We start from the raw sequence: 10,767 nt of genomic DNA, 5'->3' as shown, positions 1-10,767 counted from the left end.
TTTTTTTTTTTTGTTTTTTTTTTGTTTTTTTTTTTTTGAGACAGAATCTTGCTCTGTTGTCCAGGCTGGAATGCAGTGGTATGATCTTGGCTCACTGCAAACTGTGCCTCCCCAGTTCAAATTATTCTCCTGCCTCAGCTTCCTGAGTAGATGGGAAGATTGGATTACAGGCATGTGCTACCATGCCTGGCTTTTTTTTTTTTTTTGAGATGGAGTTTCACTGTGTCACCCAGGCTGGAGTACAATGGTGCGATCTCAGCTCACTGCAAGCTCCGCCTCCCGGGTTCACGCCATTCTCCTGCCTCAGTCTCCAGAGTAGCTGGGACTACAGGCGCCCGCCACCTCGCCCGGCTGGTTTTTTTGTATCTTTAGTAGAGACGGGGTTTCACCATGTTAGCCAGGATGGTCTCCATCTCCTGACCTTGTGATCTGCCCGCCGTGGCCTCCCAAAGTGCTGGGATTACAGGTGTGAGCCACGGTTCCCAGCCTTTTTTTTTTTTGTATTTTTAGTAGAGACGGGGTTTTGCCATGGTGGCCAGGTTAGTCTCGAACTCCTGACCTCAGGTGATCCGCCTGCCTTGGCCTCCCAACAAGGAGGCTTCTTCAGACACGTCCAACCCCTCTGTGCTCTCTGGCTTCTCTCTGCTCTCTGTTTTCATGGCTGGCATGTTCCACCCTTCATGGCTTTTCACACACAGTGAGGTGGTCACATCTCTTTTTTTTTTTTTTTTTTTTTTGAGACGGAGTCTCGCTCTGTCGCCCAGGCTGGAGTGCAGTGGCCGGATCTCAGCTCACTGCAAGCTCCGCCTACCGGGTTCACGCCATTCTCCTGCCTCAGCCTCCCGAGTAGCTGGGACTACAGGCGCCCGCCACCTCGCCCGGCTAGTTTTTTGTATTTTTTAGTAGAGACGGGGTTTCACCGTGTTAGCCAGGATGGTCTCGATCTCCTGACCTCGTGATCCGCCCGTCTCAGCCTCCCAAAGTGCTGGGATTACAGGCTTGAGCCACCGCGCCCGGCGTCATCTCTTTTTTTTTTTTGAGACGGAGTCTTGCTCTTGTCACCCAGGTTGCAGTGCAATGGCACAGTCTCGGCTCACTGCAACCTCCGACTCCTGGGTTCAAGCCATTGTCCTGCCTCAGCCTCCCGAGTTGCTGGGATTCCAGGGGCGCGTCACCACACCCGGCTCATTTTTGTTTTTGTTTTGGTGGACCTCAGGTGATCCACCCGCCTCAGCTTCCCAACCTGCTGGGATTACAGGCGTGAGCCACCATGCCCAGCAGTCACATCTCTTGCATGACACATGGCTTCCATAAGCACAAGTGACCTCGGAGAAAGGAAGCAGGAACTTTGAGGCCAGGGACTGGCGCAGTCACTTCCATCATCTTCTCTTGGTCAAAGCCAGCTCAGATTCAAGGAGCTGGAAGAATGATCTCAGCCTCCTGATGGGAAGGAAGAGACCAATGGCTGCCTTCTTGGAACCAAGCTACCGCCGGGTGTGCTGAGGCAGTGTCATTTAGACCTCAGGTGGGAGATGCCCACCTGGGATCTGGTTTACCTGCACACACCTTACTCTCCTGTAAGGACTTAACGCCAGGGGCTCACGCCCGTAATCCCAACACTTTGGGAGGCCAAGGTGGGAGGATCACTTGAGCTCAGGAGTTTGAGGCCAGCCTGGGCAACATGGTGAAGCCCCATCTCTACAAAAAAAGAAAAAAAAAATTAGCCGTGTGGGGTGGTGTGCACCTGTGGTCCCAGCTACTTGGGAGGCTGAGGCAAGAGGATTGCTTGAGCCCAGGAAGTCGAGGCTGCAGTGGGTGAGCCATGATTGTATCACTGCACTCCAGCCTGAGTGACAGAGCAAGACCCTGTCTCAGGAAAAAAAAAAAAAAAAAGGAAGAAGACAGAGAGAGAGAAAGAAATAAAACGAAGGAAGGAAACAAGGAAGGAAGGAAGGAAGGAAAGAAAGAAAAAGAAAGAAAGAATGAAAGAAAGAAAGAAAGAAAGAGGAAGGAAGGAAAAAAAAGGAAAGAAAGAAAAAGAGGGAGGATGGGAGGGTGGAAGGAAGGAGAGAGGAAGGAGGAAGGGATAGAGGGAGGAAGGAAGGAAGGAATGAAAGAAAAGGAAAGAAAGAAAAGGAAGGAAGGAAGAAAGAAAAAGAAAGAAAGAGAGAGAGAAAGAGAAAGCAAGCAAGCCAGGTGCAGTGGCTCATGCCTGTAATCCAACACTTTGGAAGGCTGAGGTGGACGGATCACCGGAGGTCATGAGTTCGACATCAGCCTGGCCAACATGGTGAAACATCATCTCTACTGAAAAAAAAAAAAAATACAAAAATTAGCCAGATGTGGTGGTGTGCGCCTGTAATCCCAGCTACTCAGGAGTCTGAGGCAGGAGAATGGCTTGAACCTGGGAGGCAGAGGTTGCCGTGAGCCGAGATTGTGCCACTGGACTCCAGCCTGGGCAACAGAATGAGACTCCATCCCCCACCAAAAAACAAAAAATATTCAGAGTCAGGCGCGGTGGTTCACACCTGTAATCCCAGGACTTTGGGAGACCAAGACAGGGAAAGAATCACTTGAGCCCAGGAATTCAAGACCAGCCTGGGCAACATGACATAACCCTGTCTCTACTAAAAATACAAAAATTAGCTGGGCGTGGTGGTGCACACCTGTAATCTCAGCTACTTGGGAGGCTGAGGCAGGAGAATCACTTGAACCCAGGAGGCGGAGGTTGCAGTGAGCCGAGATCGTGCCGCTGCACTTCAGCCTGGGTGACAGGGTGAGAGTCCATCTCAAAACAAAAGAAGGCAGATTTATATTGCATGTATTTTATTTACCACTACAACAAAAAATGAAGTATAAACCACCCACAGGTTGATTTCCAGCTCTGTTGCTGGGAGGCTGTGGCTCTGCCCACATCTCTTCACTCCTGGCTCACAGCCATCACCTCCAATGCAGCACACAGGACAGGTCTCTGGAGGGTCTTGCCCTGGCCATTAAATGCTACAGGCCAGAGGAGTCACACCCCTTCTGGGTAGAACTGTTCAGGTGACACAGCTGTAAGGAACTAGGCACACAGCCCTTCATTGGCAATGAGAGTACCTGAAATCCACAAGGAAGAGCCTCACTGCTTGCCCCAGCTGGGGGCTGGGCCAGGTGGCCAGGACATGGCTGTCCCCAGGCATCCGCCAGCATTGGCTTTTCCCTGCAGCCAGGGAGAGGGGCTGGTGGGCAGGGCTTGCAGAGAAGGGGGGTCAGGGCCAGCACTTGAAGGGCAAGGAGAGCCCAGTGAGACAGAGAGGTTGACATGCCCCCTTTTGTCCTGGCCACAATTCAATCCAAAGGTCTCTGCTTTATTTCCTCCTGAGGCTTGGCTTATCTTATCTTACCTTCTCTTATCTCATGAGGAAGTCTCCCTCTTTCACCCAGGATGGGGTGCAGCGGCGCGATCTTGGCTTGCTGCAGCCTCTCCCTCCCAGGTTCAAGGGATTCTCCTGGCTCGGCCTCTCGAGTAACTGGAATTACAGGTGCGTGCCCCCACGCCCAGCTAATTTTTTTTTTTTTTTTTTTTGACGGAGTCTCCCTCTGTTGCCCAGGCTGGAGTGCAGTGGTGCGATCTCAGCTCATTGCAAGCTCCACCTCCTGGGTTTACGCCATTCTCCTGCCTCAGCCTCCTGAGTAGCTGGGACTACAGGTGCCCGTCAGCATGCCTGGCTAATTTTTTGTATTTTTTTAGTATTTTTTTAGTTTCACCGTGTTAGCCAGGGTGGTCTCGATCTCCTGACCTCGTGATCCGCCCGCCTCGGCCTCCCAAAGTGCTGGGATTACAGGCGTGAGCCACCGTGCCCAGCCTTAATTTTATATTTTTAGTAGAGATAGGGTTTCACCATGTTGGCCAAGCTGGTCTCAAACTCCTGAACTCAGGTGATCCGCCTGCCTCAGTCTCCCAAAATGCTGGGATTGCAGCCGTGAGCCACTGCACCCAGTTCCTAAGTTGGCATATTTTGACATGGCATATTCTAATCTCCTTCAGTTGCTCCCTCTAAATTTTTTGTGAACTCTTTAAATATTTTCGTCCACATCAGGTCTTTCTGGTGTGCATAATATTCCTGAATGAAAGTCCTAGTGTTGGCTGCCATGGTGGTTCATGCCTGCAATCCCAGCATTTTGGGAGACTGAGGCAGGAGGATCACCTGAGGTGAGGAGTTTGAGACTAGCCTGGCCAACATGGTGAAACCGTGTCTCGACTAAAAATACAAAAACTAGCTGGGTGTAGTGGTGGGTGCCTGGAATCCCAGCTATTCAGGAAGCTGAGGCAGGAGAATGGCTTGAACCCGGGAGACAGAGGTTACGGTGAGCCGAGATCACACCACTGCACTCCAGCCTGGGCAACTGAGTAAGACTCTTTAAAAAAAAAAAAATTAGGCATGGTGGTGCGCGCCTGTGGTCCCAGCTACTCAGGAGGCTGAGGCAGGAGGATCGCTTGAGCCCAGGAGGTGGAGGCTGCAGTGAGCTGTGACTGCACCACGGCACTCTAGCCCTGGAAGATAGAGTGAGACTGTCTCAGAAAAAAAAAAGAAAGAAAGCCAGCCAGTCTGAGCATCCTGGAGCCAGAGGAGAGGAAAGGGGGCCGTGGGAGGGAAGAAAATGACATCACACCGTCCTGGCCAAGGATAGTTTTATTGTATGAATTGCACACGTCTCTAGAAATGAATGGAAATCCAGCCATCAGCTTGGTGACTGGCGCCCTCTAGAGGCCACCACCGCATAGACAGGGCTGGGATTGGTTCCAGAAACCCGGGGAAAAACTCAAAAACGCTCAAAACACAGTGCCAGGGACTGGGGCAGGTGTTGGCTCAATAGCCAGCAAAAAAATAAAATAAAATAAAATAAATAAAAATAGCAGTAACAAAGAACAAAAAGGCTCAGCAAGCTTCCCTTGCCACCCCTGCGGCTGAGGTGGGCTCATGTTTCTGCCCTCGCAGATAATCTCCATCTGTAATATGTTTAGGACTAGTGAGAGGCATGGTTTACCTACAGCAAATGCACAAATCTTAAGTGTAGTTTGGTTAATTGAGGCACATACATGAACCTGTTTCACTCACACCCCTCTCAAAATCTCGTGGGCTGGGTGCGCTGGCTCACACCTGTAATCCCAGTATTTTGGGAGGCCGAGGCTGGCAGATCAGGAGGTCAGGAGTTCGACACCAGCCTAGCCAATATGGAAACCCCCCCCCCCTATTAAAAATACAAAAATTAGGCCGGGCGTGGTGGCTCACCCCTGTAATCCCAGCACTTTGGGAGGCTGAGGCTGGCAGATCACAACGTCAGGAGATCAAGACCATCCTGGCTAACACGGTGAAACCCCGTCTCTATGAAAAAACCAAAAAATTAGCCGGGCGTGGTGGTGGGCGCCTGTAGTCCCAGCTACTTGGGAGGCTGAGGCAGGAGAATGGCGTGAACCCGGGAGGCGGAGCTTACAGTGAGCCGAGATCGCGCCACTGCACTCCAGCCTGGGCGATAGAGCGAGACTCTGTCTCACAAAAAAACAAATCAAAACAAACAAAAAAAATCTCCACATGGCCAGGTGGCTTACACCCGTCATCCCAGCGTTTTGGGAGTCCTAGTGGGAGGATTGCTTGAGCCTAGGAGTTCAGGAGCAGCCTGGGCAACAAAGTGAGATCCCATCTGTGTGTGTGTGTGTGTGTGTTAGGCAGGGCCTCACTTTGTCGCCCAGGCTGCAGTGCAGTGGCACAATCTCAGCCTCCCCATCTGTAGCCATCCTCCCACTTCAGCCTCCCAAAAGCTGGGACTATAGGCATGCACCACCACACCTAGTTAATTTTGTAATTTTTTGTGGAGACAGGGTTTCACTATGTTGGCCAGGCTGGTCTTGAACTCCTGAACTCAAGTAATCTGCCTGCCTCAGCTTCCCAAAGTGCTGGGATTACAGGCATGAGCCACCATGGCTGGCCTCCATCTCTTAAAAAAAAAAAAAAAAGCCGGGCGTGGTGGCTCACGCCTGTAATCCCAGCACTTTGGGAGGCCGAGACGGGCGGATCACGAGGTCAGGAGATCGAGACCATCCTGGCTAACACGGTGAGCCACGTCTCTACTAAAAAATACAAAAAACTAGCTGGGCGTGGTGGCGGGCGCCTATAGTCCCAGCTACTCGGGAGGCTGAGGTAGGAGAATGGCGTGAACCCGGGAGGCGGAGCTTGCAGTGAGCTGAGACCGGCCACTGCACTCCAGCCTTGGCGACAGAGCGAGACTCCGTCTCAAAAAAAACAACAACAACAACAACAAAAAAACAACACTTGAACATCTCAGCATTCTGTAAAGTTTACCCTTTCCTCAGACAATCTACTGTTTTGTTAATTTCCATCACCGTGGCAGGTATGCCTGTTCTGGAACCTCTTCTAGAAGGGACTGCACAGATGTCCTCTTTAGGGTCTGGCTGGAAATATGTCACTTTGCAAATGTATGAAATGAGAGATAAGACAGTTGACATTTAGAGGCTGGCTGTGATGACTCCTGCCTGTAATCCCAGCACTTCGGGAGGCTGAGGCAGGTGGATCACCTGAGGTCGGGAGTTCGAGACCAGCCTTGCCAACATGGAGAAACCCCGTCTCTACTAAAAATACAGAATTAGCCGGGCATGGTGGCGCATGTAATCCCAGCTACTCAGGAGGCCGAGGCAGGAGGATCACTTGCATCCGGGAGGTGGAGGTTGTGGTGAGCCTAGATCGTGCCACTGCACACCACCCTGGGCAACAAGAGCGAAACTCTGTCTCAAAAAAAAAATATAGGCCGGGCGCGGTGGCTCAAGCCTGTAATCCCAGCACTTTGGGAGGCCGAGACAGGCGGATCATGAGGTCAGGAGATCGAGACCATCCTGGCTAACACGGTGAAACCCCGTCTCTACTAAAAAAATACAAAAAACTAGCCAGGCGAGGTGGCGGGCGCCTGTAGTCCCAGCTACTCAGGAGGCTGAGGCAGGAGAATGGCGGGAACCCGAGAGGTGGAGCTTGCAGTGAGCTGAGATCCGGCCACTGCACTCCAGCCTGGGCGACAGAGCGAGACTCCGTCTCAAAAAAAAAAAAAAAATATATATATATATATATATATATATATATTTGCTGGGCATGGTGGTGCACAGCTGTAATCCCAGCTACTCAAGAGGCTGAGGCAAGATAATAGAATCGTTTGAACCCAGGAGGCGGAAGTTGTAGTGAGTTGAGGTAACGCCATTACACTTCAGCCTGGGCAACAGCAGGAAACTCTGTCAAAAAACAAAAAGTAAAAGAGAGGGAGGGAGGGAGGGAGGAAGGAAGGAAGGAAGGAAGGAAGGAAGGAAGGAAGGAAGGAAGGAAAAAGCTGGGTTCAGTTGCTTGTAATCCCAGCATTTCGGGAATCCAAGGGGGAGGATTACTGAAGCCCAGGAGTTCAAGGCCGCAGTGAGCCATGATCCTGCAGCTGCACTCCAGCCTGGGTGACACAGCAAGACTTTATTTAAAAATAATAATAATAATTAAAATTAAAAATTAAAGTAGAAATTGGCCGGGTGTGGTGGCCCATGCCTGTAATCCCAGCACTTTGGGAGGCTGAAGTGGGTGGATCATTTGAGGTCAGGAGTTCGAGACCAGTCTGGCCCACATGGCAAAACCCCATCTCTACTGAAAATACAGAAATTAGCCCAACATGGTGGCAGGTAGTGCCAGCTACTCGCGAGCCTGAGGCAGGAGAATTATTTGAACCCTAGGAGGCCGAGGTTGCAGTGAGCTGAGATTGTGTCACTGCGCTCCAGCCTGGGAGACAGAGCCAGACTCCGCCTCAAAATAATAATAATAATAGTAATAAAATAAAGTAAAAATAACGATCTTGTAAATTATAACTCAAAACAATTGTAGCTGGCTGGACGTGGTGGCTCACGCCTGTAATCCCAGCACTTTGGGAGACCGAAGTGGGCGGATCACCTGAGGTAAGGAGATTGAGACTATCCTGGCCCATACAGGCAAACCCTGTCTCTACTAAAAATATGGGCAGGGCACGGTGGCTCACGCCTGTAATCCCAGCACTTTGGGAGGTTGAGGCGGGCGGATCACAAGGTCAGGAGATCAAGACTATCCCGGCTAACATGGTGAAACCGCGTCTCTACTAAAAATACAAAAAATTAGTCGGACGTGGTGGTGGGCAAGTCCCAGCTACTCAGGAGGCTGAGGCAAGAGAATGGCGTGAACCCGGGATGCGGAGCTTGCAGTGAGCCGAGATCGTGCCACTGCACTCCAGCCTGGGCAACAGAGCGAGACTCCGTCTCAAAAACAAAACAAAATTAGCCTTAGCCAGGCGTGGTGGCGGGTACCTGTAACACCAGCTACTCAGGAGCTGAGGCAGGAGAACTGCTTGAACCAAGAGGCTGAGGTTGCAGTGAGCCAAGATCACGTCACTGTATTACAGCCTGGGCGATAGAGGGAAACTCTAAAAATAAAAAATAAAAAATAAAAAAAAAATAATTGTAACTACCTCAACCACCCAACCATGGAGAACTGAAAATAGCATTATCACTTGGGTTTTCTTTTTTTTTTTTTTTTTTGAGACAGAGTCTCGCTTAGTCGCCCAGGCTGGAGTGCAGTGGCGCAATCTCGGCTCACTGCAAGCTCCGCCTCCCGGGTTCACGCCATTCTCCTGCCTCAGCCTCCCGAGTAGCTGGGACTACAGGCGCCCGCCGCCTCGCCCGGCTAATTTTTTGCATTTTTAGTAGAGACGGGGTTTCCCAGTGTTAGCCAGGATGGTCTCGATCTCCTGACCTCGTGATCCGCCCGCCTCGGCCTCCCAAAGTGCTGGGATTACAGGCGTGAGCCACCACGCCCGGCCACTTGGGTTTTCTTAATACCCTATTTTCTTTTTTTTTTTTTTTTGAGACAGGATCTTGCTCTGTTGCCCAGGCTGGAGTGCAGTGGTGGAATCATAGCTCATCAAAAGCTCAACCTTCCAGGCTCAAGTGATGCTCCTCCTGTCTCAGCCTCTTGAGTAGCTAGGACAACAGGTACATACCACCACACCTAGTTTTTTTTTTTTTTTTTTTTTTTTGATATGGACTCTCGCTCTGTTGCCCGGGCTGGAGTGCAGTGGCACGATCTCGGCTCACTGCAAGCTCTGCCTCCCGGGTTCACGCCATTCTCTTGCCTCAGCCTCCTGAGTAGCTGGGACTTCAGGCGCCCGCCACCACGCCTGGCTAATTTTTTGTATTTTTAGTAGAGATGGGAGTTTCACCATGTTAGCCAGGATGGTCTCGATCTCCTGACCTCATGATCCACCCTCCTCGGCCTCCCAAAGTGCTGAGATTACAGGCATGAGGTACTGCACCCGGCCTTTTTTTTTTTTTTTGAAACAGCGTTTTGTTCTTGTTGCCAGGCTGGAGTGCAATGGCACGGTCTTGGCTCACTGCAAACTCTGCTTCCCGGGTTCAAGTGATTCTCTTGCCTCAGCCTCCCAAGTAGCTAGGATTACAGGTGCCGGCCACCACGCCTGGCTAATTTTCGTATTTTTTTTTTTCTGTTGTTTTTGAGACAGAGTCTTGCTCTGTCACCCAGGCTGTAGTGCAGTGGCACGATCTTGGCTCATTGCAAGCTCCGCCTCCCAGGTTCACGCCCCTGCCTCAGCCTCCCAAGTAGCTGGGACTACAGGCGCCTGCCACCACAGCCCGCTAATTTTTTGTATTTTCAGTAGAGACAGGGTTTCACCGTGTTAGCCAGGATGGTCTCGATCTCCTGACCTCGTGATCCTCCTGCCTCGGCCTCCCAAAGTGCTGGGATTACAGTCGTGAACCACCACGCCTGCCTGGCTAATTTTTGTATTTTTTGTACAGATAGGGTTTTGCCATGTTGCCCAGGCTGGTCTCGAACTCCTGACCTCAGGTGATGTACCCGCCTCGGCCTCCTGAAGTGCTGGGATTACAGGCGTGAGCCACTGCGCCCAGCCTGGTTCCTCAATCTTTGTGGCACTTGTCTACCTTGACGTTATGTATATAGTAAGCGTTTTGGGGAAGTCCCAGCTCCGTCCACACTGACCTGGAGAGGGTGCCGGGCGTCTGCTGAGTGTGAGAGAACGAGGCCTGCACTCCGCCCGCTCATCCGCAGCTTCCCAGCCTCAGGCTATGTCTCTGTACAGTGGAGCCCGTGACCCGGGGCGGACCCACCACCTGGGTCCGGGGTCTGGGATCTAGAAGCTGGGGTCTGAAGTCTGGGGTTGAGTCTGGGATCTAGGATTCAAGGTCCGAGGCCTGGGGTCCCGCACTGAGGTCTGTGCTCGAGTGTTTAGGATCCCCGGTCTGGAGTCCGGGCCCTGGACCCCAAATTCTGGACCTTGGTCTGGAGTCTGGGCTTCAGGTGAGGATGCTTAGGGAGTGGAGCAAGAGGGTCTTTCACCAGCCCCTCCCGTCTGCAGGCCCCTCCTCCTCTTCCCTCTCCTCTCTGTCCCTCCCTCCCCTCCCCTGCAACAGCCTCCCCATTCCCCTCCCTTCCCTCCTCCCCTTTCCTCCCTCCTCCCCTCCCTCCTTCCTCCTTCCCTTCCCCTCCCTCCTCTCCTCCCTCCTGTCCCCTCCTTCTTTCCCCTCCTTCCCTCCTCCCTCCCTCCTCCCCTCCTTTCCTCCTCCCTTCCTCTCCTCCCTCCTCCCCTCCCCTCTCTCCTTCCTCCTTCCCTTTCTCTCCCTCCTCTCCTCCCTCCTCCCCTCCCCTCTCTCCTTCCTCCTTCCCTTTCTCTCCCTCCTCT

This window comes from Theropithecus gelada, chromosome 19 (genome assembly GCF_003255815.1).
Source record: "Theropithecus gelada isolate Dixy chromosome 19, Tgel_1.0, whole genome shotgun sequence".
NCBI classification, from domain to species: Eukaryota; Metazoa; Chordata; class Mammalia; order Primates; family Cercopithecidae; genus Theropithecus; species Theropithecus gelada.
This window is presented reverse-complemented; position numbering follows the sequence as displayed.